Genomic DNA, 7,790 nt, shown 5'->3' with positions numbered 1-7,790 from the left:
TCTGTCCTTGGTAAAAAATGAAAACATATTTGTTGATCCTCTAGGACTAAGACCTGGTCATGTTTCAGGCTTTCTATACCTGGATAAGTGGTCATACCACACCACAAGTACAGTGTGATCTTTGCCTATGAGATACCCAAAAGTACAGAGAACTCTAACATAGAAAATGAGGGCCATAATTAATTGTCAGGTTAAATAAAGTAACAGATTGGGCAGAAACTCCCTGCAGTCTGAGAGACCATATCTGGCTCCTATTTAAATGTAGCAAAAAAAACTAGAAAATTAAGATTATCAAGAAAAGTGGATGTACAGCACCAGTACTGCCGTTTTCTCAGGAAAACCATTGTGAGGAAGAAACATGGCTGAATAAAGCAAACTGTCTGTCCTCCAATATCATTGAAAAAAAAACAAAAAACCAAAACCACTAGAAACCCCCAAAAGATAACAGATGCATTGGTATGCCTTGCTAACACTTCAGAATGACATATTCAACAGTGTTCAGCATTGAAATAATTCTGCTCTCACCCCAGTTTACAGTAAGAGTACATTAAAGTGACTGGAATTTCTACTTTCAGCTGTGATGCAACAAAAATTAAAACCATGCAGATTTTCTACATTTCAAATGTTAGTGTTTCTTAAGCACTTTTTACCAGTTATCATTCAGCTATTCCAAATCTCCACTGATGCAACTGAGGTCAGAACTGGGTCCAAGAAAATGAAAAACTGAGTCTTTTTGTTTATTTACCTGTCATTTTTCAGGCCAGCTGAAATGAAGACCTGTTACCAAAAAGAACCAAAAAAAAATCACCAAAAACCAAATCCAAGACATCAGAAAATGTACTGAGAATCTATCTCCCATATACACTTCTGATACAACATAAGGGTTTTCATTTTTATTTTATTGATTTATTTAAGTATAACACACCCCTTTTTCAAAGAATTCATAGACAGCCAAAACTGAAACAAAGAACATGAAAGAACATGATGCAAATATGGAGCAACTAGGGAAAACCAAAGAGAGATCTCAAGGTTATTACATAGATCAATAGCAGAAAAATTTTTGAAGATCATGAAAAAAAATGAAGTTGTTTACAAGCTTTTAAATGATTCTATTTATTATTTATGTTCATTATCAAAAATGCTATAAAACTCATTTACCACCAACAAAGATTTCAGTAAATGAACAATGCACATATCCATTTCAGGACACATGGCTGCTGATGTTGTTAGTGACATTAATGTGATCTTTATTTTTGGTCAGGCAATATCTTCTGGTGAATAATTTGGAAAGTATTATTTTTATGAAAATGCTCATCTATCTCTACTCATACTACATTCTATAAATTACGTACTTCACATATGTCATACAATTATGCTCATAAAGCCAAAATTTAGTCTGCAACAGATTGTAGACCAGCTGAGATACAAACAGTGTATCCCCAACTCATACTGTATACTCATATTTCAGCATATCCCCATGGATTGGCAGCAGAAGATTCCACAAAAAGATTCTGGACGTAGAGAATCGTCTCCAATTTGATGTGCTTAAAGCTGAATAATCAATGCTTCATACAACATGGTCAATGTCTGCAATATATTTGAGTCTTAGTTAAAAAACTTTAGTAATTACTTTATGAAAGAATCAATGTATTTCTTCAAATACAACTAACTATGTACGAGATCTGAGCACACAACACAGTGCTAATTCTGTGAATGCTGTGAAATTCTTTTCTTATAGCAACCAGCTTTGGTGGATGTGATTGACATTTACATCAGTGGTCTGCAAACTTTTTCATCATGAACCCCTATTAGTAAAACCTTTTTGAGCATGCCCACCCACCACACATATATTTATTTAGAAGTTACTTACATGTGTTACTGAAGTTCTAATATTTTCTTCATTCACCTCAATGGATCATCTCACACACCCCACTTCAGAGACCACTGATTTAGATGATCTAAGTAACAAACAACTGCAGTGCTTTGGATGACAAACACCTGGGCTTCTTCCTTGCAGTGCTGCAGAAAACAGTTGGATGCAGAAATCTGTAGGCCCTGTGGTCAGATATAGTTTGCCAGTCACAAATACAGGCTATTAAACTATGGATTATATTCTGCATATTGATTTCTGTTTTAAAATTAGGCAGCAATTAGGGAAACTAAACTAGTAGTCAAGCCAGCCACCTAGTAATCCATTGATACAAAACTATCTAAAGAACCAGCAGAAAAAAAGAAGCACAAAAGTATTAAAGTATCAAAATATTAAAAAGAGCTCTTAAGGGGTGAAAATGAGACATAAGAGAGCAGGATGGGAGGACTTGCACAAAGAGCAGGCATACTATGCAGAATAGCCCATGAACGGATGTGTCTTTGGGAGCCCATTAAGTTCTGAAAGTTAAAATGAGTTTGGACAAGACTGAGGTGCCACTAGCACAACAAGGAAAGGAAACTGGGAAGCACTGGCCAGGATCAAAACAGCCAGCCTATCTGAGGCACTCATTCAATACATTCACAGAGGTTCATAACTCAGCATGACTTAAATCCAGACCTGCTCTGGGCTGTTCAGGTAACGTAGATTACCTTTATCCACTCAAGAAAGTGGACGTTTCAGTCACATAAAGGTCTTGCTATACCAAATTATGCAATTTCTTCATTGTAACTAGACTACTATAACACTGTCCATGTTTGAACTACCCAGGATTTAAAATTAATACAAAATATACATAAGATTTTCCTGCCAAGCCCTTTACCACTGTTCTGCAGCTCAGACTTGCATCTTATAAAGCAACAAATAGAACTGAATTTGATAATTAAAGCTCAAAAACAACTTAGGACCTGCCTGTCTAGGAGATGATGGTTTTTGACATGTAGCATTTCCACTGATCAGAGTTTAATGAAGACAACAGACTTAGATATTCAGAGTACATGCAACAAGGTATTTTCCATGCAAGCATTGTGGTGGGACAGCTTACACAACTGGAGTATGGTGCGACAGACAAGCCCTGCAGGAGAGACAGGCAGGGAAGAGAAGGAAGGCGGCTGCCCTTCATGTGAAGGAACAGCTCACATGTGTGGGACTCGGGTCTGGGTGACAGCTTGTGGGTCAGGACCAGAGGAGAGGTTGCTGTGTCACACTGTGGTGGGATGTGTTACAGACCACTGACCAGAGTAAGGAACTAGATGGAGCTTTCTCAGAACAACCTGAGGAAGGCTCTGTGTCACAGACCCCCATCCTCATTCAGTAATTTAATGCATTGGGACGCCAGCCATCCAAGCGATTCCTGGCGGTTCTCAAGAATAACTTCTTGTTACACAGGTACTGGATGGGTCAAGCAGGGCCAATGGACAGTGGGTGATGCTGTACTGACCATGAAACAGTAGAGTCAAGTTCCTGAGAGAGTTGAGGGAGGAGGCCAGTAGCAGAGCACAGAGCCCATGCTTCAGCTGAGAAGACTTTGGGTCATCCAGGCAACTGGCAGCTGGGATACTATGGGAGTCAGCTCTGAAGAAAAAGCATTCCAATAAGGTTGGTTGGCCTTTGAGAAGAGCATCCTCAAGCACAAGAATGGCTCACCTCTACATGCAGAAAACCAAGTAAGCATATCAGGAAACCAGCCTGGCAAAACAGGAAACCCATGACAGAACTCCAACACAGGAAAAAAAAAAAAATCAGCATACAGAGAATGGAAGCAGAGATGGTCAACAAAGGGAGACTCGAGAAATACTGCCCAGGCATGTAAGGGCTGTATCAAGTGAAGCCAAAGCTCAGCTGGAGATAAAACATACCAGGAACATCAAGAGCAACAAGAAGAGTTTCTACTATTACATCAGTAGTAAAAAACTAAACAGAGAAAATATGTAACCGCTGCTGAATGGAGCGGATGTCTTAGTCACAGAAAAGGCTGAGGTACTCAGTGCATGAATTCAAAAAGTATGTGCATAAATTTCATTTCAGTAAACCCATATAAAAAGCAATTAAAGCAGAACTTTTCCCAAATAGAATGAGGCAAGTTCATTAAAATTGATACTCACAAATGCATCCTTGAAAACAGGTTATATAAAGATTTGCCAGCAGACCTTCCTATTCTGTAATCATGCAAATAATGAGTCATTCTTTCAAACCCTTCATGGTAATAATAATAATTACCGTTATTATCTAGTTGTACCTAGAAACAGGAGCTGTATCTAGGATCACAATATGTTAAGTAGTACACAAATACAGAAAAGACCCCAAAGAGCCTGTACTATAGTCATTCTCTACATTCCTTCTACTGCCTACAGTGAAGATGAGACCATTAGAGTATGTGTCATCACTCAAATGTCAGCATTACTAAAGAAAAGTAGGGGGGAGAAAGTACTGGCAGCCTTTTACTACCCTCCTTAGGTAAAAGCTCAGAATTATGTATCATGAGGTAGACTAATACACTTTACAGGAGAAGAATCTGCTGGAAAGGTGGGCACTTGTCCCCTCTGTGTCAGACTGCTCACCATCTATCTCCAAAAACAACACATCTCCACCAAAACTTTTCAGAGGTGCTACATTTCAACTCAAGGTTCTCCTGAGGGCAGCTGCTCTTCATCAGGGGGCAAGCTTTCTCTTTCAGAGGAGTGCCCAGGATCTTGCTCCATAACCTGTGACCCTCAAGATTTCCAAACTAGGCATTTCCTCTTACCTGCCAAGGTCCAGGTGCCTACACCCTTGAACAATTCACAAAATACAACCAGGAACAACAGCTGTAAACCAGTGGAAGGTGTATGTTTCTGTTTTACTCATTGACTTACCTGAAAAGACTTGCTTAAAATTCCCTCTCTATAACCAAAGTTGCCTGCTTCCTCAGAAGCAAAGCTTGTCTATGATGCCACTGAGTGGACAAACACAAGGTCCAAAATCATCTGCTTTTTCTAAAGCTGTGGTTTCTAAGGATGCAAGTACCCTTTTGCTCTCTGGGTAAAACGCTGAAGAGTGGTCTACCTTTACAGGTTCCTCATATTCCAATCATCCCAAGTTAGAAAAGGTCTCCAAAGCAGCTTGCATGAACCTCATAATATTCTTGAGGGTATCGACCTCCAAAATAGGGGGTAAAATTAGCTCTTTAGCATTGAATTAAGTAAAATGCATAGCTACTTCTTTATTCCTTTTTTTTTTTTTTTTTTAATTATGTGAGAGTTTGACCTGAAGAAGATTATGATGACCCAACTGGCAATGAAATTCACAATCAGCACTTTAAATTGAAAGTTCTCTTCTGTTTAGGGCAATGCTGCCGCATTTTTCCTCTTGATCTCACAAGACACCTAGATCTTGTAGGTAAATTTAGGTCAAATAGAAAAAAAAATAAAATTAAAGGGACACCTATTTTCCTTGAGATACTGTGTAGTGGGAACGTGTCCCAGTGACTCCAAAGCAAACAGATGGTCTCAGAAGTCTAAGCCTTTAAGTTAGAAATCTCTGGTAAATATGCATAGGGTCACAGAGATAATTTTTCTGTGGCTTGGGAAACTGAAGGGCATCCCAGTTTGCAGAACGCCATAAAAAAATGTGATACTCTTACATATTCATGCACTCTCCTAGTGTCTAGGCCTGACACTTGCAGGAAAAATACTGCCTTTCTAAGACAGCTTACATATGGAAGTTAAAAACTATGAGAAGAACATCTAGGCAAAGGACCTCAGTAGGGAATTCCAAACATTTTGCATTCCTCTGGGGTTCCTTATCTTTGAGACAAACTTTGTCTTTTGATGTACCACTTGAGCAATCCCTCTGCTTTTTGAGATTTACCTTGAAAAACGACAGAAAAGTTAATAGCTTTCATCTGAAACTGCTCTTTGTAAAAGCCCTGCCATTGTAAAAGAGGCCAAAATCACTCTCCAGGGCTACTAGTAGACCAACTTGAATTTTCACAATGAGGTTTACTGGCAGCCTCAGTTTTGGTTCTGGTCATAAAATCTCTGCAAGGGAAAAATACTACACAACTTTTTTTTTTCAGTTTTCCCTTCAAAGTGATAAGGATATCCAACTCTCAGCACCAAGTGTTGAGAGCAGCGATCTCAGAAGATTTCTCTCCTACATCATAAATCAGGAAGCCATGCTTGAATGTTTTCTTGTAATAGTTGAAATATTTTGTACTACCAAGTAGCAGCTACCAGCTCAAACACTGCAGATAACGGGAGCACTACTCCAAACATTGGTTATAGAGAAGCTGCTGTTCCACTGCACAATAGCAGCCTTTTGCAGCAGTGCCCCATACTTCTGTAGAGTGGGCTATACTGCAGCACTGAGCAAGTCCACCTACCCAAAGTCTTTGAGTCTCAGGAGATCCCTCTCTGTCAAACAAGGAAAAAGATAAGCTCTAAAAGACACATCAGGTAAAAAAACAAAAACAAAGACAACAACAACAAAAAAAACCAAAACAAAAACAAAACAAAACAAACAAAAAAAAAACCACCAACACTTTCTAATGATTTCTGTGGTGTCTTTCCCATAGAGCCATATGTTCCAATTCTACCTGTTTTCTTCCGATTAAGTGGGTTAGAGGAACATAAATATATGGCCCAACATACTGTTGCCATAGAATATCACATGGCAGAAACTGTGTTGAAGAAAAGTTGAATTACTCAGAACACTTATATGAAGCAACTTGGATTTTACAGCTGGAGATACTCTATCCTTGAGAAAAATGTATTATGCTTGTATGAAGCCATGTATTTTCCACTTCTCAGGAACACTGCCGTAAAAAAAATTACTGCCCATAGTTTACTATGCCAAAGCAAGTAACAATCATAACTACCCACAGTGTTTTGAAGCCACCAGGTGCCCTGTGCTGCTCTTGGAGTGAGAAGAAAGTCTAAAATAACAAGTTTTATTCTTCTTGGATTTATTTCTCTTCCCATGCTGCCCAGGCTTCCAAGACCTTCTAATTTCCTCTCCAATACGATTCAACCATTCCTTCTGTCTTACCCACCTAGATCAGTGCCACATCCTCTGAGTTTAATAGCTTCATCAACACAGAGTAGACATGAAGTCTATTTATTGTACCTGTACCATCTTCAAAACACAGTTTGGGCATGCAGAAGAACAGAAATATTTAATCTGCAGGTTCAACAATCCACAAATTTGAAAACCTGAATGCACATCAAGGTCTGGTCTTCGGGTCCTCCCTGTGCCTCTACATGGTGACAGTCAGTAGCTAGTAGCAAGCCCTCACAACATAAGCGTTCAGTTAGGAGACACGTGGCCCTCTGAGAAATGTGGCAAACCCCTAGGGCGGCCAGGGCACGAGGGGGAATGGGTCTGCTGGACAGCGGCCACAACCTGACACAGCAGCCTGAAACATACGTGTTTCAAGATGACACCTTCGCATGGCGCAGAGCTTATTCCGCTCTTGGCCGAGTACATTTACAAACACGCAAAAATCAAGATTTTTAATCGCTCAGCTCGCAACAAGCAGGACTATCTTCTCAGCACTGACATCTAGCCAAAAGAAACCATCACCTAGCAGGCAGTCATCCCTGCCTCCTAGGCACCTCTGTCACCACAGCCCACTCCTGGGGCCTGACAGACCCTAGAAAAGTTTCCCGGTATTTATTTGCCGTACATCGCATTACGTGCATCGCCTCGCCTTAGCATCGCCTTGCCTTAGCATCGCCTTACGCGTAAGAAATTGTAAGCCGACAAGAGCCAAGGCACCCAGCCAGCGCTCTCATCGCGATCACGCTCGGCGGCCGGCGCTGAGGCACTCCGTACGGATCCCGGGGCGGACCTGGAAAGCTACCGGTGAGCGGCCGCTCCTCCG

This window comes from Athene cunicularia, assembly GCF_003259725.1.
Source record: "Athene cunicularia isolate RWA chromosome Z unlocalized genomic scaffold, athCun1 chrZ_part2, whole genome shotgun sequence".
In the NCBI taxonomy this organism is placed as follows: Eukaryota; Metazoa; Chordata; class Aves; order Strigiformes; family Strigidae; genus Athene; species Athene cunicularia.
Note: the sequence above shows the minus strand (reverse complement) of the source record.